This window comes from Vulpes vulpes, chromosome 1, assembly GCF_048418805.1.
Source record: "Vulpes vulpes isolate BD-2025 chromosome 1, VulVul3, whole genome shotgun sequence".
NCBI lineage: Eukaryota > Metazoa > Chordata > Mammalia > Carnivora > Canidae > Vulpes > Vulpes vulpes.
Genome location: NC_132780.1, coordinates 109,978,253 through 110,000,786, shown reverse-complemented (window position 1 = coordinate 110,000,786; position 22,534 = coordinate 109,978,253). Strand labels below are relative to the sequence as shown.

Sequence of the window (22,534 nt, the reverse complement as noted above, 5' to 3'; positions counted from 1 at the left end):
CATGGGAGATAAATCTAGGCAAACAGTGCCATTTCCTTTACCTAAAATGAGGAGAATTACAGGTATCTCATGGATTTGCTGAAAGCACTTCATAAAATAGGATATGTAGAGTACCTGGCACATAGATGCTCAAAAATATTAGCTCCTTTTTCTCCCCATCATCTATTCTCCTCTGCCCTTTCTTGATTCAGATTTTCCAAAGTAGAAAACATTCTGTCGATGGTTTAGCTATTGGTTTGTGAATTATGGCTGTGTTTAGGAAAGCGCATGAAGAAACAAAAGGTTTAAAAACTCTGTTCTTTTTTTTGGCCTGGATTGTGGCATGTTAAACTGAGTGGGGGCAGCAGTCGGAGACAACATTACTTTATTTTGACACTACACAGTTTGCTGTGTCATCACAATTGGTATGTGAGGAGGGCACAGTTTCCAGAAGGCACTGGATTCTTGGTCTGCCTGTTTGATTTGCTGAGTTTAGTGCTGAGCATGGGTCATGTGCACTGAAGTGCCTGGAAAAAATCTTGGAATGATGCCTTTGTGTATGTACTCTATCCTTTCACCATGCTGAAGTCTCTGAATTTGGAAGTGTTTCAGAAAGCACAGTGTTCATGGATTTTTTTCTGGGTAATAGGTTTGTAACTTATGATCTAGTAATTAGTCTAGTACCACTACTTTTGGGGGCTTTTTGATTTACATTTTGATATTTCTTTCAGGAGATTTGTCTTGGCTTGGGTTCTAATAAAAGTTATCTCGTCTGGAGAGATTTTCTTCATTCTGTTGTCTATTGTTAATAAGAAATTATTGTTTATACTCAAATGCAGTTTTCCCAAATATTTCTCATTGGCAGATATCTTTATGATTTCTTTTTTTTCCATGACTGTCATACCCAGGTACCTCTGTTCTATTATTTACTTAATATTTTTCTTTAAATCTCCAATGCATGGGCTTCGTGTGCCAGTTATATTTTTCTAATACATATTCAGGCACATGTTAAAGTAAAAAAAGATCTATTCTCCCACCTAATACAGTGATCATTATGATCTATTCTTTTCATCTGTTCATTTATGAATTGTCTGTGGCTGCTTTGATATACAAAGTAATTGAAACAGAGACAGAATGGCACCAGAGACTAATGTGTTTATTATTTGTCAATTTAAGAAAAAGCTTGCCAACATCTGACCTATAACTATCTCCATACTATCGGTAGAACACATAGCACACTCTGTAAAATGTTACGGTAGTGCACTTGTCAAGAGACAGTGTGTCTTATATTTAATCACATTTTCTATAATCAGTAGATACTTTACTTTTTTATTCTGGAATTGAAATATTTAACTATAAATTCCTATATTCTGAGAACCTCAATGACAGACTTTTTTGAGAGCAAAAGAAAAATGTAGACATTGAAGATAACTTCTGTATTTTTAAATAAAAGGAACATTTGCCTTTAAAAATATTTAATGGTGCAAAAATGCATGAAGTAAGAAGTAAAAAATGCCCTTCAAGGAAAGTCCAGTCTCACCTTCTAAAAGCAACATTCCTTGTATTTCCTCCTTGTCATTTTCTGTGTATACTTAAGATTCAATACATTTTTTGATTCTTTAAATTATATCTTCTTTTTTTAAATGAAAAAAATATATCAATACATGCAATTTGCTTTTTATGACTTGGATCTATTTCTGCTATATAGACATCTAAGTAATATGGCTAAAATTGTAAATTGTTTACCATTACTTCAAAGTTTATTAAGAGCGTTATTGAGATATAATCTACATATCATGAAATTCACTGGTTTTAATTGCACCATTCGTTGATTTTTAGTGAATTTACAGCATTGTGCAGCCATCAGCTCAGTCCAATTTTAGAACATTTTCACCATCCTCAAAAGATTTCTCATGCCCATTTGCCGTCAATCTGTTCTTACCCCCAGCCCCAGGCAACCACCAGTCTACTTTCTGTTTCTATGTCTTTTCTGGACATTTCACATAAATGGAATCACGTATTATATGATCTTTTGTGTCTGACTTCTTTCATTTAGCATTTCAAAGTGACTTTAAGGTAAGAGATGAAGGACGTTTCAAATAACCCCAGTTATCTTCATTCTTTTGCATAGGATGCTCTAGTTACAGTCAGTATTTTGTTCTCTTTCCTTCAGAAATTAGCCTTTGACACAAACAGTGACACACGATCCTGGTAACTTCTGCAGTTCCTGAAATTCACAACTTCCAAAACTGTGTTCCCCTCCACACACAAGCAACCACAGATAGTGGTGCAACAGTCAGACTGAACGGAAGAGGCTGCTCACTGCTGGAGGCAACAGGCTTAAGCAGCCCTGTGCCTTGCTGGGCCACTTTGAGGGGGCAAGATCTTGGCACAGCTACAACAAATGTGCATCATCCCAGTGTGCTATGCCCCGCAGGCCAGGAAATTCTCCTGCAAGTCTTGTGGCTTTGATGTGACAAGAACACCTTTTAGGTGTTCTTACCAATGTGCTACAGAGGCCCAGCCCCAAGATCCCTTTTCTCAGTGCTGCTCCTATGTAATAATGATGGCCAAAAGCCTGTTTGGAGAAAATCAAAATCTTTGAGAAACAGAGTTATTTTTCTCATATAAATTAATATAGTTTTATCACTTCCTTTTTAACAGCTGAATAGAAGAATTTCACCTCTTTTCCGGCTGGAACCATCGAGTGTGCAGAAGAGAAGAAAAAGAAGGTTCCTGCTGTGCCAGAAACCCTTAAGAAAAAGCGAAGGAATTTCACAGAGTTGAAGATCAAGCATCTGAGAGAAAAGTTTGCCCGAAGGATGCTTTGAAAGGCAAGGAGGAAGCTTATCTATGAAAAAGCTAAGCATTACCACAAGGAATACAGGCAGATGTGCAGAACTCAGATTTGGATGGCGAGGATGGCGAGAAAAGCTGGCAACTTCTACGTGCCTGCGGACCCCAAATTGGCATTGGTCACCAGGATCAGAGGTATCAATGGTGTGAGCCCAAAGGTTCGAAAGGTGTTGCAGCTTCTTTGCCTTTGCCAGATCTTCAATGGCACCTTTGTTAAGCTCAACAAGGCTTCGGTTAACATGCTAAGGTTTGTGGAACCATATATAGCATGGGGGTACCCAAACCTGAAGTGAGCGAATGAATTGATCTACAGGCATGGTTATGGCAAGATCAACAAGAATTGAATTGCCCTGACAGATATAACACATCTGCATGGAGGATCTGATTCACGACATCTATACTGTTGGAAAATATTTCAAAGAAGTGAACAACTTTTTATGGCCCTTCAAATTATCTTCTCCACGTGGCGGAATGAAGAAAAAGACCACTCATTTTGTAGAAGGTGGAGATGCTGGCAACAGGGAAGTCCAGATCAATAGGCTTATTAGTAGGATGAACTAAGGTATCTACCAGGATTATTTTTGTAATCTGGTCAGTTAATAAATGACTGCTTTCAAATGGGAAAAAAAAAAGAATAGGAGAATTCCAACACTTTGATAATCAGTTCATTATTTAGTTTTTCTTATTATTTACTATAACCTGGTAAATTTCATATTTCCATTTGCATAGTTTTGCCTTCTTGTGCAAGTGTCAGTAGGATAAATTCCTACAAGGGGACTTGCTGGATCACAGGCTGTGCACATTTCAGATGTTGACATCTGTTACCTAGAGGTTAACTAGTGGTCTCCTGATGACAGCTGATCGTGGTATCCTTGGTAAATAGGCTGTGGCTACAAGAGCAGTGGTTTTTAGTGGGAGTGCAGATGGGTGAAGATGAGTACCTTTCCGAGTATCTTGGGGATGGGAGGGAGCTTGACTAATTTGGCCAATCTCTCCGAGTGATTCTGATATGGGCACCACTGGATTAGAGTTTGTTTCTGTGTTTTCTCCCAAAAAGTATGAATGGTGCTGTGAGAACTGTATTTGGTACTGAGCTCATCAAGGCTGTCATAAAATGCATCATGGTTTGGGGGTTTGTTCCGCTCAGTAACTCCAAGAGAAGTAGTCAATAGAGCAGAAGAAAGTAACTGTAATAAACTGATGCTAAAAGCATCTCTGGTCTTTCTTGAGAAAATCCTTTATAGGCTCTCCTAAAGAAAGAGTTAGCCTTGCTCCCCATGGAACGTTCAGTCCAGACTGCCCTTTGGTGATGGGCATTTTTCTCTAAGTATACACAAACTGCTCATTTTTAATGTATGGAAATGAGAGAGGGATAGGAGTGGGAAATCCACACAGGCACCACCACTTGTGAGTTTTTGCACACATTAAATAACAACCAGCAGCCTACTGATCCCCGGAAATCTAGTTTTGCGCTATAATAAAGTAAGCCCGGGGTATCGTTTCAAGTTATAGGACAGTGATACTCAGTAAGTTTTAAGGAGGAAAAAAAAATAAAAGAGGATGTTTCTAAGTGGGTGTAGAGACGCTTGCAAAGTTAAGTATTAATGAATTAAACTCTTTGAATCACTGTGTACTGTGGAATAAAGAAGCAGTGTGGGTCAACTTCAAAATTCTTGTATTTTCATCTCTGTTGGAATTTGTTGGCAGTTAATTCTCCCTTAAAGGTTTATAGTGAATGTAATATACCATTCTACTGATCAAAGAAAGTTATTTGGTGTCAGAAAGCCACTTCGGAGCCAGAGTGTTTACTGGGTAATTTTTTAATGAGTTCTGGCACATGGTTCTCATCTTTTTAAGAGGGAGGAATGTAGCTCAGAATGCACAAAGTCAAACCATGAGTATTTTGGCAGATGTGGAGATGCAGCACAGCTGGAGAAAACCTCCCTTCTTTGAAATCTCATATCTCAAACGCTACATCAATTTTTAAGCATGTTCTCCTGCCAGTTCAGATTTTAATATGAACAGGAATTAGGGGATGTTTATTGATATAGTAAGAAAACAGAGCAGAGTCTATTCACTGGTTGCCCTTTTTTGTCTCCACAAATAATTTGTGAGGGCAACAGGTGAGGCACAGTGAGGGAGGGTGGGAAGGTGCTCTGTTGCTGCTCTATTGGCAAGAAACCCAGCAACCAGGAATCTGAGGTAGGAATTTATCCTATGACATTTATCCTTCACCTGCTGGACCAACAGTTCTCTGGCTAATTGGAAAACACAAAGCACTGATAAGTATTCTTTTTTTAAAAATGCTTGTTTTTCATTATACAGCAATACATGTTTATTATATATTATCCAGGAAATAAAGGAGAAATTGGCAAAGCTGTTGCTCTGTGCAGCTCCCAGATTTCTATCTGTAATGTATCATTGTCTTTCTGGTCCAATATAACTTGAATAAAGATCTCAGTTCCCCTAAGCCACACGATTTCATTCTTCACTAGCAGCCAACAAGCATATATCAGGTTGCACACACTGGGTCAGAAATTGGACCAGTGCTGAAAATACAAAGGGAACAGAGATTTGGTTCCTGATACACAGATCCTAATGGGTATATACATGAGAAACAATGAAACTAGTGATTAAATGTGTAAGTAAGAGAAAAAGTCTGTCATAGGTCACTAACTGCTGGATCTGATTTGTGCTCTCGACCTTGGCTTCTTTACCTGTGAAATGAAGGATTGAGTGAGATGACATGTAAAGAAACCAACTTGTTTGGTCAGCCTGGGACTTGCCCAGTTTCTGCACCGGAGGTCCATGTCCTAGGAACCCCTTACTCCCAATTTTAAAACCGAAAGTCTTTTGTCCCAGGAGTCCACAAAGTGCTGGGCAGACTGAGAGTTGGTCAGCCTATTTATAGGACTCCTTCTAATCTTCATCTTCTATGATTTGTTAAAAAACAAAATTCAACTGAGTACATTTTAAAGATCTTATTGGCTTTATTCAACAATTCATGAATTAGGCAGCATCCAATCTGGTAGATAGAAAGGAGCTCTGAGTGCTGTACAAAGTGAATGACTTTTATAGGCAGAAAGGGTGGCAACAAGGAAGTTTTATGAGGCAAAAAGCAGGTTGGTTATTGTAGGATGACTTTCCTTTAGGAGAATGCAGGGGCCTGTCAGGAAGGTTACTTAACTAGTGCCGATCAGGCAATTTGTGATTGTCTGATTTAAGATTCCATTCCTGAGAACTGAAACTGCAATTAAGTCTCAGTTTGGTAACGTGGGGATTACCATAAGTGACTCTATTTTGGACCTGTTGTCACTTTTTTAATCTGATTGTATATTGAGAAAGAGTATGTCACAAGGTTTATATGACCACATGATAAGACACTTAGGTCAAAATACTGTACGTACATTAGCAATACTATTGTTTTCTTCTTAAAAAAAGAAAATCCTAGGGCACTTCGGTGTCACCTTTGGTTAAGCATCTGACTCTTGGTGTTGGCTCAGGTTGCAGTCTCAGGGTTGTGTGATTGAGCCCTGAGTCTGGCTGAGTGCTCAGAGTCTGTTTGAGACTCTCTCTCCCTCTCTCTCTCCTCCACCCTTTCTCTCAAATAAATAGTCTTAAAAAAATCCCAAAAGGTAAGTTATTTAAACACATTTTACATAAAGCAGGCTCTGTATACTAGCTGGTGACAGAAACATTAATATTTTATTTATGGGAAAATGAGTTTTATTCTTCTAAGAAAATATCTCACAAATAAATATTTGCAAACACTCTGTAGAGTCAGAGAGTTTTGTGCAAACAGCTGCCTTGGGTGTGATTCTCAGTTGGGTCCTCCAGGAATCTGGTGTAGTGGAAAGAGTATTGGCTTAGCAATCGGGCAGCTTTTGCTCTTTTGTTTGCTAGTCATAAGAGCTGGAGAAAATAACAGTATCTTCATTTATAAAATACAAATGATAGCTATCTGGCAAGGATGTCAGGAGAAAATCACAGGAGATATTGGTATGTGGTAAGTGATCAACAGATGTTTTGTTTTGTTTCCCTAAGCAATTTGCTTTCCATTGTTTTCATGTTTTTTTTTTTTTTTTTTTTTTTTTAAGTAGGCCCCACACCCGACACGGGGCTTAAACTCACAACCCTGAGACCAAGAGTAGCACACTCCACTGAATGAGCCAGCCAGGCACTCTTCTGTTGTTTTTAAATTAAAAGAAATTGGATCTGATTGGGACATAAGGGAGAAAGACATCTGTACAGGATCTTATCTAAAAAATATTGAACATAATATTAATATGTGTATACATATAAATGTATACATATTTATACATGAATATATATTTACTATTAAAGTTGCCCAAGAGAGCTGAAGCATGTCCTAAATGTTATTCCTCAAGATTAGGATCCAGCCTAGGTCATTAGAGTCTTCCAAACCCCATTTAACTCTTGAAAGTAACTATTATGACTGTTGAAAGTAGCTATTATAACTTGGTAAAAACTTGTGTTTAATATAATTATATATATATAAACATATATAATTTAATATAGTAATAATAATAATAATAAAAACTTGATTTAACTTGTTTAGTATCCATTAAGGCTAATGATCTATTTGGATTTTAATGGCAATAAAAAAGAAGCTATAATTTTGCAGGCAAAACTGTATTCAATGCTGATGCATAGGTTACTCTAACAAGGGTAATTTAAATATAAAATAAATTCCAGGTGGGACCAAAGCGAGGCAGCTGGGCAGGTTTCTTAGGCTCCAACAGTAACCATGGCAATATAAGGGCCTCACGGTGAGCGTGTTCTGGGGCTTCATTGGCTTCTGCATGCCCTGGTTCATCCCTAAGGGTCCTAACTGGGGAGTTATCATCATCATGTTGATAACCTGTTCAATTTTCTGCTATCTCTTTGGGCTGATTGCAATTCTCGCCCAACTCAACTCACTCTTTGGACCACAGTTGAAAAATGAAACCGCCTGGTACCTCAAGTGTCATTGGCCTTGAGGAGGAAGACCTGGTCTCCAGGCCTCAGTCACTGAGCTCAAGAAGAGAATTCGTCTAGATGCAAAATCAACTCTGAAACCAGACCGCTTTCTTTGACTCACCTATTTTGGCTATCAGCTGCCTTAAACATTCACACCACATTTGAATATATTATTCCACAAGGCAGTATTTTTTCCTGTCTCCTTTTATACGTTTCAATGAATTATGTGCCTACTTAACCTAAACTGTGCTGACTCCATAAAATGTTTATGCACTCTTCTGAGATAGAAGATGCTATTCTTCTGGGAACTACATTGCGCTGTCCTTGGAACCTGTGAATTTAAAGATGACTCCTGCCTGGTCACAACATGGGAATAAGCAAAGTGTTTAAAAACTGTCACAAGACAAGGCAGTTAGTAGGAGAGCATGTTCAGAGGGAATATCTGTCCCAACAGAATTACACCAAACCTGTGAATTTAAAGATGACTCCTGCCTGGTCACAACATGGGAATAAGCAAAGTGTTTAAAAACTGTCACAAGACAAGGCAGTTAGTAGGAGAGCATGTTCAGAGGGAATATCTGTCCCAACAGAATTACACCAGTATATTTTCAGGATGACTTTCTTATTTCTGCCATCTACTGGGATAAATTATTTTTTGGCTTTCTGTGGGGAAAAAATAAATATAAAATAAGTATTTAAACTAAAAAAGTTTAAATGTACACCAAAAAATGATAGCTAATAAGCTTTTAACTTACTCTAGTGTGCGTATATTACACAACTGTGGGAAGTAATGGCCTAAAGTAGAAATAATATACACATGAAGAAAAAAAAAATCTGATGCCATAATGCATCTGAAAAAAAAATTAAAAACACAGAGTTTTCTTACACACATTCACTGGTGATTTAAAGGGCAAGGGTACTGAGCTCCTTGAGATGTAGAAGGATTCACCGAGAAGCCGGAGATGGTTAGCTTGTGTTCTAGGTAGCAAATAATAGAATTCCTTCCCTAGCGGCACATTTTTATAATTCTTAGCTAGGAGACAAGTGTCAGTTTGTATTGCAAAGCTCAAGCTATGTTAACATCTCCATGTTCATCTGTCTCTATAGAAAAAGTTGGCCACTGAAAACACAGCATTAAATATTGAATTACCTAGTTCAGCGCTCATTATCTCAATGCTATTGTACACCCTGTGTGTGCATGAGAGTTGTGGTAGACACTGGGAGGAATAATTATGAAGATAAACCGAACAAACGGCAGGCATATTTTTTGCCTTCTAAGAGTTTATAATTTTGCTGCAGAGGTACAGTTTTACAAAATAAAATAGGCAATTTAGGATGATTAAATATGAGTTTTGAAACCATTTCCCCCAGGGTGAAAAGAATGGGATCAGCGCCAATGTGACCAGTTCCAACGGGATGTTCTAATACTTTAGAAGTTTCCTTAGAGTAGCAAAAACTTTCCAGGAAGTGGAGCAGTTTATAAATAGTTTCAGATCTTTGTGGAAATCTACTGAAACCAGCAGAAAAAGAATCCATGGAGCATTTGACAAGACCCACCTAATCGAGATCTTAAAAAAAAAAAAAAATCAAGTGGACTTGATGATGTAGCCTATTATCAGAGACCTTCATGCAAAACTACCGATCAGGTGCTTGGTGATAGGACTGCAACCACAACAAGAAAGTGAGATAACAGATAGTGAAATTCTGAAATGCTCTCTTAGGCTGAATCAGCTGTAAGAACACCCTTGTTCTTGGTAACAGATGAAGAAAGCTTATGGAAGAGACAGATTCTGGTAAGGTAGAGGATCTCGGAACAAACATTAAAGATGACATTTCTCATCAGTGGGCATGGGTTTTATTCTGCAGTGTTACAACTGTTTTTGGATCAGATGCTGAGGATTTATTTGTGTCATGGTAGGCATCAGTGGAAAAGGTTTTGGGATTTTAGAAAACTGTACCTTTAAGGTATCTCAACCACATGGTTTGAGGGATTTCAGGGAAGGCTTCTCTTCTCCTGTTAACTCCCATACTTAGGAATAAAAGTGTCTATTATTGCCAACTTCTGTGTGGTGAACGTTATTCTTTCCCTTTGTTTCTTTTTGAAGGTGGATTGGCCGGGAATGGCAGCACTGTTATCTCCTTCACACCTGGATCAATGCTTATTAGATCACTTTCCTGTTTGATGAGGGGGATGGGAAAACTTGAGAATGCTGGGGAGTCTGCATGGGGGTGGGGGTCGGGGTGGGGGGACAGAGGCTGCAGAAATGGGGTCAGCATCCTCGGATATGTTGGTGCGGGTTTACCAGTTGTTTTTCTGGGCCCTGCTGAATGAAACATGGGATTTGTGTACAAGGATGCGAGAGCTAAGAAATTTCTATCTGGCATGGGAAATATCTTCTGTCCTAGCTTCCTGGGATATTGTTAGGATGGAAGTAATAGTGAAATGAGCATTATTATGCTTTGATGAAGTGTATGATTATAACATTGTGATAGTGGATAAGTTATCAATATCCACCACCACATAAATCTAGGTCAAAGAAAATTTAACCGCAGGGGGAAGAAAATAAATCCATGAGACTGCCTTTAGCAAGGTCACAGAGCAAAATAGTTTCCAGCCCTGAGAACTCGTGATTTCCTTCCTGTTTCTTTTCATCTTTATCCGTTCTGTATTCCACTGTTTGCTCTCTCACTTTCCTTCCCCTACCCTTGCTTGTCTCGGAAAGGATATTTTCTATTCAAGACCTGAGGATATTGCCACTGTTTCGGTTATTGCTTTTGCACTTGTGTAGCAGCTTTTACATTCCCATCTTTTTTAGCAGCTGCAGCCAGACAAACATATGAGTCAGTGGGAGGGGTTTAGAGGAACTGGCTCAGTTCTCCAGGGAGCAGTAACCTTTTGGCAGTCCAACAAACAGAACATTTAAAGTCCAATGACTGCAAAAGCTCTCTCTGTACATGTGATAGCAACTGCAGTTTTCCCAAGGTCTACTGAGAGTTTTTTTCAGAGGGAATCAGGTTTCTGCCTATAGAGAGACACATTCCTGAAGGCTTAACTCTGACCTCATAGCTAAAGTGGATACAAAATAAAATCTGGAGACAGCTGGGAAGTGATAAAGGTGGGGGGGCGGGGAGAAGAAGCTTGGGGATATGAAAGTGATGAAAAGGTCTTATTAAATGTTCTCTTTGGGTCTTGTTGCCTCTATACCCTACACTCCAAATAGAGAAGCAAACCTAATCTTTCTCTCTCTGTTTCTCTCTCTCTTTTATTTTTGCAGTAGTTCACGGTACCAGATCTCTTTCTTTTGCACCAGGACCAACCTGGTGGTCACCGGAGGCCTCCTAGAGGGGTAGGCATTTTCAGATCAACATTTTCCACCTCATCAATCTTCCAGCGGTGGCCTCAGCCCACGGGCTCAGCTGTGTCTGTGACTGAAGCTTCCACTTAGGGTGTCTAACTGCTGTTTGCCTTTTAATAAAAGATACCAGTTTGGTCAACCTGCTATTAAGAAGAAAACAAAGATAGGAGTGGGTTGTTGACTCCTACAAGAAATCAATACATGATTTCTTATTTTTTCATTTGCTTACATTGCTCTTCTGTGTATCTTTTGCTTTCATCTTCATTGCTTATGATAAAATGAAAAGATTAAGACTCTTGTGCGGAGGGATGAATCATGGAAGAATTGTTTTTTTTTTGTGGCAAGTAGGAACAGTTGGTTCTTTTGATAAATGAGAATTCAGACAATACTTTCCTTGATACCCATTTTGCTAAGATAGAGTTTCACAATAAAGTCTGTTTATCCTGAAAAAGGCAACAAAATAGTATCTTAGTTAACATAGAAGAAAATGGTAATTAGAGGCCACTTGAAAAGCCAAAGCCACAGTTCCAATAAGGCTGGAAAGTTTTACTTGATAACCCAAGGTGCCAATTGGGGTTCTTGGTTTCAAGTAACAGAGAACCTCTGTCCAACAGAGGCAAAGAAATAATTGTTGGAAAGATATTGGGTTTCTCACAATTGGCCAGAGGTCTGGAGATCTGATTCATGAGGAGACTGGGGACCAAGGGAGGCTAAGCAGCTGAGGACACAGCTGGGATCACTCCACTGGCACCGCCTGCTTAGAATTGGTCTTTATTCCTGCTGTGTTAGCATTGATGTCCCTGGGTACTCACCACCACACCACTGGCCACTACCCTCTGCTGTCGGGGACAGGAATATTCTTCGGCTCATCCACTTGACCTCTCTCTCTCAAGAATCAAAGGGCCAGTCAGGAGAACCTAATTGGCTAAGCTCACGTCATGCGTGTTTGTCCAAACAGCTAGGGATTCAGCCCAATGGCGGGTAGGGGGTGTGTGGGAGGGATGTGGCAAGAGGTGGGAGGTGAGCATTCATTGTCAGCTCAGTTTTATCTATTCATTGTCCAACAGTGACAAGACATTTTACTGCTCCCTGCCCTTTACTTCCCCTGTTGGAAGTGAGGCCATCCACCCTTCTTGTACCTTTGCAGTACTCAGTATATTGGTCTTCCTGCACTATTCTCTTTATAATTTATAAGTCTTTTCTCTGACTGTAAACTTACAGAGATGAGGGATTGGGTTGTGTTTTTAGATTTACCACCTCCACTGTCTAACAAATATAAGGTGCCTAAAATATATTTGAACAAATTATTACATGATAGGCTAAAATAACAATAATGTACGATAATAACAGCAAACAAGTACTGATGGAACCCTTGTTATATACTAGTCATTTCCTCATCTCATCCTCATAACAATCCTATGAAGTAGGTCCTGTTTCTTCATTTTGTGCCTGAGAAACTAAGGCTGAGGATAACTAACTTGTCCTAGTCTGTGTAACTGAAACTGACAGCAGGAAATCTCAGCCCCGGGATGCTGACTCCACAGCCCTATCATCAGAACTGTACTGCCCCCTAGGGGTAAATCAGAGAAGAGGGAAATGGACCCAATCTCAGAGGAGAGAGATTGCTAGTGTGCAGTTCTCTATTCTTAGATGTTCACCTAGAGTGGATGGTATTTATTTGATGAGAGACAAGCCACGCAAGAGGTTTTTGTTTATTGATATAAAATACATCATCTTTGGAATTTGATATCATCCTAAAGGAACTGGTATTTGATAATGATTTACCTTCCAGGCTTGTTGAGAGGATGAAATATATTGTAGATAAAAGGTCTGTCATGGAGCTGCCTTGTGGTTGCTATAATTAATATTGTTACTGTTATTTTGTTATTTTCTAATCTAATTCACGGCGGGGGGAGGGTGGAGATGGCCATGCACATGATTCACCACAAGCTGGTAGAAAGACAGAGGTTAAATAACCCTTGACAATCTTATTTGGGACACTGGGGCTGGATTAGAATTTAATAAGCCCTAAGACAGAAAACTTTGTCACCAAGACGAGATTGGGAAATAGAGTACAGGGGTCCACCTTGCAGCACTGTAGCATGTGTGGTGGTCATGGATACCACCTGGATGTAAGGCCCAGGGTCACTGGTGGGAAAGAATTGCCTGAGAAATGAGAGAAACCATCTATCTGGGCTTCAGTTGCTTCATGTGTGGGAGAAATAGACTTTCTTTTCTTCTGTTTGGTTGTTGTGAAGATTACATGACACAATATAAGGAAAGTCTCTTGACAAATGTGAAGGGTGTGCATATGTAAGGTGTTTTATTTATAAATTCAAGTATAATTAACATATTGTTATGAGTTTCAGGGGAACAATATAGTATTTCAGCAATTCTATACATTTCTCAGTGCTCATCAAGTGGAACGTGCTCTCAATCCCCCTTCACCTATCTCATCCATCTCCCACGTGCCTCCCCTCTGGCAACCGCCAATTTGTTCTCTGTAATGAAGAGTCTATTTTTCTGTTTTTCTCTTTTTTTTCTTTGTTTTGTTTCCCAAATTCCACATGAATGAAATCATATGGTATTTCTCTTTCTCTGACTTATTTTACTTGCCATTATACCCTCTAGGTCCATTCATGTTATAGCAAATGGCAAGATTTCATTGTTTTCTATAGCTAATATCCCATTGTACAGTGTTTTCTTTCTCCATTTATGTTTTGATGGACACTTGGGCTGCTTTCATAATTTGGCTATTGTAAATAATACTAGGGGTGCATATATCTTTTTGAATTAGTATTTTTGAATTCTTTGGATAAATACCCAGTAGTGGAATTGCTGGATCATATGGTAATTCTATTTGTAACTTTATGAGGAGCCTCCATACTGTTTTCCAGAGTGGCTGTACCAGTTTGCATTCTCACCAACAGTGCAAAGGGTTCCTTTTTCTCCATATTCTCTTGTTATTTCCTGTGTTTTTGATTTTAGCCATTCTGACAGGTGTGAGGTGGTATCTCATTGTGGTTTTGATTAGCATTTTCCTGATGATTACCAATGTTGAGCATCTTTCCATGTATCTGTTGGCAATCTATGTCTTCATTGGAAAAATGGCTATTTAGGACCTCTGCCCACTTATTGATCAGATGATGATGATGATGATGATGATGATGATGGTGATTTGGTGTTGAGCTGTAATTCTTCAATTAGAAAGAAAAGATTTTCTGGGCAGCCTGGGTGGTTCAGCCGTTTAGCGCCACCTTCAGCTCAGGGCGTGATCCTGGAGACCCGGGATCCAGTCCCAGGTCAGGCTCCCTGCATGGAGCCTGTTTCTCCCTCTGCCTGTGTCTCTGCCTCTCTCTCTCTGTTTCTCATGAGTAAATAAATTAAAAAAAAAAAGAAAAAGAAAAAAAAAAAGAAAATATTTTCTCTTCTAGTGTCAAAGAAGTTACTGCCTATGTTTTCTTGTAAGAATTTTATGGTTTCAGGTCTCACATTTAGGTCTTTAATACATCTTGAGTTTATTTTTGCATATGATGTGAGAAAGTGGCCCATTTTCATTTTTTTTGCATATAGCTGTCCAGTTTTCCCAACACCATTTGCTTAAGAGACCGTCTTTTTCCCATTGCATATTCTTGCTTCCTCTTTGATAGATTCATTCACCATAAAAGTGTGGGTTTATTTCTGGACTCTATTCTATTCCACTGATCTAGGTGTCTGGCTTTGTGCCAGTACTATACTGTTTTGATTACTAAAATTTTGTAGTATATCTTGAAATCTTGGATTATAATACCTTCAACTTTATTCTTCTTTTTCAGGACGACTTTGGTTATTTGGGGTCTTTTGTGGTATGTAAATGTTATGTTTGTGAATATTTGTGGGCAGGATTTCCAGTTGTTGCTATTACCACCATGATGACAAGTCATAGGAAAAATATTGTACCACTCTCTATAGGGGATGAAACCGAAGAGAAAAAAAAATCTCCCCAATATAATTGAAACATTTATGAATCATAAGATTAGTGAAAAGACAAAAAAATTTGTAGCTTTGAGGAAAGAGCTTGCTTGTTAACTTCTACTGTTATCTTGTCAGTCATTAGAAAATATTTTGCTTAGTAACCAATACTGTAATATGATGAAATGTGACATTTTTCTAAGCTATTCTTGGATCCTTAAAAGGGAAAAAAAAATAATTGTTTATTTGGAAGAATATCAGAAGATGAAGATTTCTTGCCTGCTAATGGCTCTTCTCTTTAACCAATCAGCTGTCTCTAGGAACTTTTTTTTTTTTCACCCCTGCCTATCTATTGTCTGGCTGGAACAGATTCTGCTCATTGGACTTTGCTGTTTCAATTGGCTTCCAATGATTGATTGCATCTAAAATTTTTTGAGGTCTAGCCCATTTCTACTACGGTAAGAACAAATAAAAGTAGGTAAATAGAAGGGATTGGTTCCCCAGAAAATGCGACCCATTTAAGAACAGATAAAAGAGATCAATATTCATAATAATAATAATAGTGGTTAATACATGGTGAATTCATCTGTTTAAAACTCTCACAACAACAAGATGGGCTTTTGTTATTATTAGTCTTTTTAAAGGTGAGGGGTTGTAGGAGATTGATGTAGGAGAAGGAGAATTACCTGCTCAAGGACTCCACTTAATCTGTGGCAGAGTTGGGACTGAAACCAGATAGGGTAGCTTTAAGCACTAGTATATGCCATCTTTTCAATATTGAAAGACTTAGAAAAGAAATATTTAAATGGGAAAAAATTGATCAATCAATCAAAATTTTGGAAAGGATGATGTCTAGTTTGAATTTTAGAATGTGAGGAATAAGTACTTTTTGATATTTGAAAGAGGTACATTTAGTAAATAATTGGAAATGTGTTTGATGGATTTATTCAGTTTAGTAAACCAGTAAATGATTTATACTGTAAACCTCCACCCCTTGAAAAACTTCAGTGAAATAAATGTACATTTGAGTATCCATGCTCTTGGGGCATACGTCTTCAATTTTCAGGCTTATTTCAAGGCAAATAATTAAATGGTTTGCCTTTTATTTTTGTGATTCTGTTGACAGAATTGTGGTCCTGGGCTGCAGGAAACTTTATGTTCTGACTATGAGAACTTAACTTCCTTCAGTGGGTTTGACTTTGTTATCATGTTTGTATTCCCACAGGGAACTGTCTTCCAGTTTTTCAAAATCACCCCAACATTTGACGAGGTTTTTAAAATAAATTGCCCTGTTTTTGGCTTTTGAGACTGAATTTTGGATGGCAGCTCTACAACAGAGAATGAAAGAATGACCTGGGAGCAGGGAGACAGGAGGCAAGAGGCACAGGTTTCCAGATGTTTGTATAATAACTGTGAATTTTCATGATGATACTAACAAGGTAGAGTTTGGGATCCTTAATTCTGTCTTTGCAAAATTAATCTTATTCTAATTTGTTGAAATGTGGCCCTTGGCCTTTCATTCAGGGATAGGAATAGTGACTTAGTGGTGTTTGTAGCTGTGAATTTTTATGAAGCGTCGTTTAATTTCGAATGATTAAATAAAATGATGATTACATCTATTTGTTTTGTCTTATTGAAATAAAAGTTATTTCAATTTATTTTTTGTAATTGTTTTAATAAAAATTTAAATTTAAAAATATATTTGCAGAGCCAGAGCTATGTTGTGTTATTATTTTGTAAAAGAGTTAAGCAAAAGAAGGGACCAAATAAGGAAGATGATCATTCTGTGACCTTGTAGCTCTTGAGTCTTGATGTAGCTATTCCAGAGGCTTTCCTGTTCTATGTAACAATAACAGGAATCAATTAAAAAAATTTTTTTTAAAGATTTATTTATTTATTTTAGCGGGGAGAAGGGCAGAAGGAGAGGGAGATAGCATCTTTAGCAGACTCTGTGCTGAGCGAAGAGCCTGATGTGGGGCTTGATCTCATGACCCTGAGATAACGATTTGATCTGAAACCAACAGTTGGATGTTTAACTGATGTCACCACCTAGGTGTGCCCCAGGAATTGATTTTTTGATCGTTTCAAGATAGCAAATTACCCATTCCAAATACTCTTATTGAGAGACACTGTGAGACAAATGGCGTGGTGTTTTGTTTGGAGACCTGGAAACCGAGCTGCTCCAGTGACATTTGGGTATTTCCTAGGTGACTTGTGGGGAAGTCAGACAGTGTCATGATGAGGTGATGGTCTCTAGAGGCCTCGGTCTCCGTGGCCTGGCCTAAGGGAGATATCCTGGCCTGTCGGTGACGGCTCACTCACCCCATTGGGCCTGTATGCTGCATTTTCTCAGACATATTTCTTGCTAACATGAGAGGAAAACACCCTTATTGGCACATTAAGGCAGTAAGAGGCTTTCACGAATGCCATCTCTGACAGCTTCTGAAGGGGCTTTTCAGCTGTCACCATGACCCCTGCTGAGCTAAACATATGTTTAAAACATGTGGAGGAATGGTCAGGTTTAGAGACTCTGCTGCTACTCAGTATTATTCCTGGCTCTGTTTTCTGCTTGACTTGCCAACATTCTAATTGTGTGGGGCTTGCAGCTGCCACAGTCATACTGGTCTCAATTTTGTGTTTCCGAGCTCCTGAAGATTCCACCTCTCTTGCCAGAAGTCATCCCAGTTGTTACCACCCAGATTGCTTTCAAGTTCAGAGGCAAAACTGGGAGTCTGGTTTCTCTGTCTCTTCTGTTTGTCTGTCTCATGCTCAAGCTCATGTTCTTCCTCTGTTTCTGAACTACATGCTCTAGGTTCATAGAGGGAGCTCTTTTAGCTTTACTTGTGTGGTGGTGCTCCACCCCCCCTCTGGAGTTTGTGCAGAGGAGCAGTGTATGAATGGCTTCAACATTACTCATCAGTGTTTTTCAAGTCCTGTCTGTTGCTTCCTGCTAAAAGGATGACGGGGTTAACTTAAATGCTACTATTGAGTGGGAGGTTTTCTCTCTGTAGCGATGCAGATATAAATTGAGCATGAGTTAATCAGTGGTGATATTTAACTCTGGCAGCTTTTCATAAGGGATCTGCCATGTTTATTCAAATGATCCCTGAGTTTCCTGCAGTCTCCAGTCCCTAAATGTGGTAGTCCGGATTTGTCAGGGTAGAGTAATGGATGTGACAAATACTTGGGTTGGTCCAGTGAGGTCTTATTAAAGAGCCTATAATATAGCTGATTCTGATGTTTTTGAGTAGCGGCACCAAAGGAAGGGGATAAATAGGGATTGGCAGGCAACTAACATTTATCTGTTCTTGCAGCCCTGTGTGGATTTTTATAAGCATTTTCTCACTTAATTCTGTAAAAACCCTATGATCTAATAATTACTCCTATATTAGAAATAGAGAAACTGAGGTTCAGAGGTTTAAGTATCGTATTCTAGGATACATAGATAGTAAGTGGTAGAAATAATTTAAAATCCTGGTTGGGTCTGACTCCAAAGTCAGTGTTCTCTCTCTTGAAGATATTGTCCCAAGGTTGGTTCACTCTTACTTTTTGGTAAATGTATAAATGTAAATGTGTTGATTTTAGAAGGCTATTTGCCTGTCCTATTATCATCTCCAAGGTTATTGGCCAAATTATTACCTATCTTATGAGATGTAAATATAAATTAATGAAGCTCATTAAAAAATATCCTTTTCCTATTTGTGCCAAAAAAAAAGCCATTTCCTAAAAATCACATACCTTGAGAAGCTATGGAGTTATACCAAAGCCTGTCCCTGTTAATGACATTTTTGCAATTTCTGTTTGGGAATTGCTTTCAGAGCAGATTTATAAGCCATAAAGAGATGGTATTTGTGGTACATGTTCAAGATGAGTCCATGTTTTCTCAAATGGTGCAAGTAAGAAAAGACACTCTAGATGAAGACCTGGACAAGTGTGATGGGGTCTTGTAAAAGACCAGAATGCAGAGTACTAGAACAGAGTGAATCTGGAGCAGGGAAGGAGGTGGTATAGCCCTGTAGTTAAGAGCATCATCCTGGGAGATAACCAGCTGGTTAAACTTTACCTCTGCCATTTAGTCACTGCGTGACTTCAAGCAATTGATTTATCGGATTGTCTGCTTTCAATTACATCATCTTTAAAATGAGGATAAAAATTGTATTAGGGGTTCTCCAGAGACACAGAACCAGTAGGATATAAGATAGTTGGATAGATAGATAGATAGATAGATAGATAGATAGAATGAATTATGAGGAATTGACTCATGTATTTGTGGTGGCTGAGAAGTCTTATGATCTGCCATTGGCAAGCTGGAGATCTAGGAAAGCCGGGGTGTACTTCCAGTCTGATCCAAGAGCTTGAGAACAAGGAGTGCTGATGACAGAAGTCCCAGTCTGGTTTCCTCTGTCTACCAATTTACGTGCTATTCTCTTCCAGAAGCACCCTCACAGACAGACCCAGAAATAATGTTTAGCCAGATATCTGGGCATCGTGTGGCCCAGTCAAGCTGACAAAAAATTAACCATCATAATAGTTCCATCTTCTTCCTCACAGATTATCGGTAACAAATAATGTAATGTGTTTTTAGTGCTTAGCACAATGTCTGGCATAGAGCAAGCACTGATAAAGTGTAGCTGTTATTTTCTAGGACTAGTGATGGAAGGTTTTCTATACTCTGCCAAGAGGTTTACACGTTTTTCTGAGGTCTTCATAAAGAATGTGATCAGCAAGCCATATATTACATTAATTTTTGCAAAATAGTCCTGTGGAGGATGGATTGGAAAGTCGTGAGAGTAGAGATGCAGAGCAGATCTTAGGAGCAATTTAAGAAATAACATGATATTGCAGGAGTGATGAAGAAATGACAGGTAACAAATATAAACACAATTAAGTTGACTGGCTAGCGATTTCTGGGCGTGAGACAGAAGGAACTAGTATAATTATGTTTTTTTCTTTTTTCCAGGATAACTGGGTAGTAGCAATGTGCAAGAAAAGAAGTGTAAAAGTAAGTGGATTTTAGGACAAAATATTTTTGTGATGTTGGATTTGCGATGCCACTGAAAGATCCCAGTGATGACATACGATCTAACCCCAGCACCCCGCAGTAAGCCTATGCATAGAAGGTGTTCAGTAGATTTTTGGGAAAATAATTTTGGGAGCTATGTATGTGGTAAATGAAGGCACAGAAGTTAATTATATTATTGTAGTTGAATTAGAAGAAAGCCAGTGATAGACCTTTGTACCTAGCGACTGAGGAAAATAAAAGCAGCCCCAAGAAGAGATGAAGGAATTGCCAAAGACAGAGAACTAAGAGAAGGTGGTGTGTGCAAGTTCAAGGAAGAATGGAAAGCAGTCTTCTGCAATGTTAACACTCATAGAGGGGACAAGTAGGATGTACAATGGAAAGAATTCATGGTAGTTGGTGATGGGATTAGTCATTTTTCACTCTTGCCAAAGTACATTCTGTGCAACTAGGTGCTAAAAATGGCTCGAGTGAATTGAACATAATTGGAAATGAGGATGTGGGTATGGCAAATGGTAAGTGATGTAACTGTTCTTCCAAGAAATATGGTTGTCAAGAGAAGGAGGCGATGCATGGTAGGTAAAAGAGGGCTGACACAGGCTTTTCTACTTGACTATGTGGAGGCAGGCAGGAAACGGGGGGTGGGGGGAGAGACACAGGATAGAATAACCAGGACAGTAGAGAATTAAACAGTTAGGAAGGGGACAGCTTAAAGTGTAAGGAGTGCAATTAATCCTGAGCAGTAGAATGGAAAATTGGGAAGACCATCTTTACCCTTATGGGTAGAAAGGAGGTGAGATGGGTAGAAAGCTGAGAGAGTCCATGTTCCATAGCTTCACTGTCCATGTGCAGTAGCAGACCAGAGTTTTCCGTCGAGAGCAGAGTGGGTTAAAGTGAGATGGGGTCTCGGAGAGACATTAGAATAGATGCTGTTGGAAATTAATGGACGTCATAAGGCAGTAGTCTTTAGGGTCTGCCTTGATTTGGAGACAGTGTTTGATCTATTTTAGGAGTGCTAGAATTTGGGTTGATAAAGGAATGGAACAGGTAGGGGGAAAGGAACTGTGGCAGTGAGGATAATTGCAGGAGATGGATGTGATGTAGCACTCCAGATTCTGGTTCTGGCGAAGATATTGATGCCAGAGGAGGGGTTGTTAAATAAAGGGATGGGATAAATGTTTCAAATGATACATGGTGTGAGTATAAAGCAGACAGTTAACAGGCACAGGGCTGGAAGGACACCTGCCCCATCCTCTAATCTGCTGGTGTGAATATTTCTGGTTGGGATAGGACAGAGATCACTTGACCAAGTTGGGAGACATCCAAATAGTATTTAAAAAAAATTTATTTATTCATGACACACACACACACACACACACACACACACACACACACACACAGAGAAGCAGAAACATAGGCAGAGGGAGAAGCAGACTCCCTGAGAGGAACCTGATGTAGGACTCGATCCTAGGACCCTGGGACCATGACCTGAGCCAAAGGCAGATGCTCAAACACTGAGCCACCCAGGTGTTCCAAAGTATTTTTTTAAAAGATGTAGATAACCATTGTTTATGATTTCAGCCTAACATAGAATCCTACTTTTACTGTAATAAAAAAATCAGTTAATTCTAGTGCTATCATTTGGGAGATAAAAAACAAAATTAATTTGTAGCTAATTATAAAATTTGTATTCATTTTCAAAAGTACAGTGGTAAGTTGAAGTTATTAAGAAACCCATGATCTGAGGTCTTTTCAACCCTTCTTATTTCTTAGGTTCCAGGGCCAGGGTTCCCGCTTTTTAAGTTGAGAACAGAATTTGGTTTCCATAATCTGGGACAGAACACATGAAGGTCTTTAGTTCAAAAAAGTTCAGTTTATGACATGCAGGTTTATAATGAAGCGTTGGTAGGTGAAATGAGCCACATGTTTGTCTTTTAACAAACAATTCATTGCTTTTATATTAGAGATGATTTCAAAGCTCAAGTAGCATGATATTTATCTATCTTTATAGAAACTGAGCCCTACATCAATAGTGGAATCTTTTAAATAAATTTACAACCTGTATATTCTGATGAGTCAAGGATTTTCTAAATGCCACGAAATTGTCATAAGCAATACCATCATTGAAATGGCTTTTAACAAAAAGGGTGCTCTCCTTTTTTACTTCTACTGAATAATTTATATGTTTTGGAAATACTGCGTGTTAATTTTTGTGCAAAGTAATAATGCAATTTATTTGAAAGGTCCATTTTTCTGAGAATAAATCAATGCTTCTTAACCAGCTGTCTAATCTGCAAGCGTTGTAGGTATAAATCAACTTACAAATTAAGTTAGAAATCTAAGTTAGACACAGATTGATTTTGACAATTGCCTTCAAGTGAAATAGCCTGGA

At 38.7% G+C, this 22,534-nt stretch overlaps 1 pseudogene; it reads left to right on the top strand.

Moving 5' to 3' along the window:
• The first annotated feature begins 2,651 nt into the window (after positions 1-2,651).
• Positions 2,652-3,470, top strand: LOC112913408 (large ribosomal subunit protein uL30-like; annotated as a pseudogene).
• Positions 3,471-22,534: the final 19,064 nt, after the last annotated feature.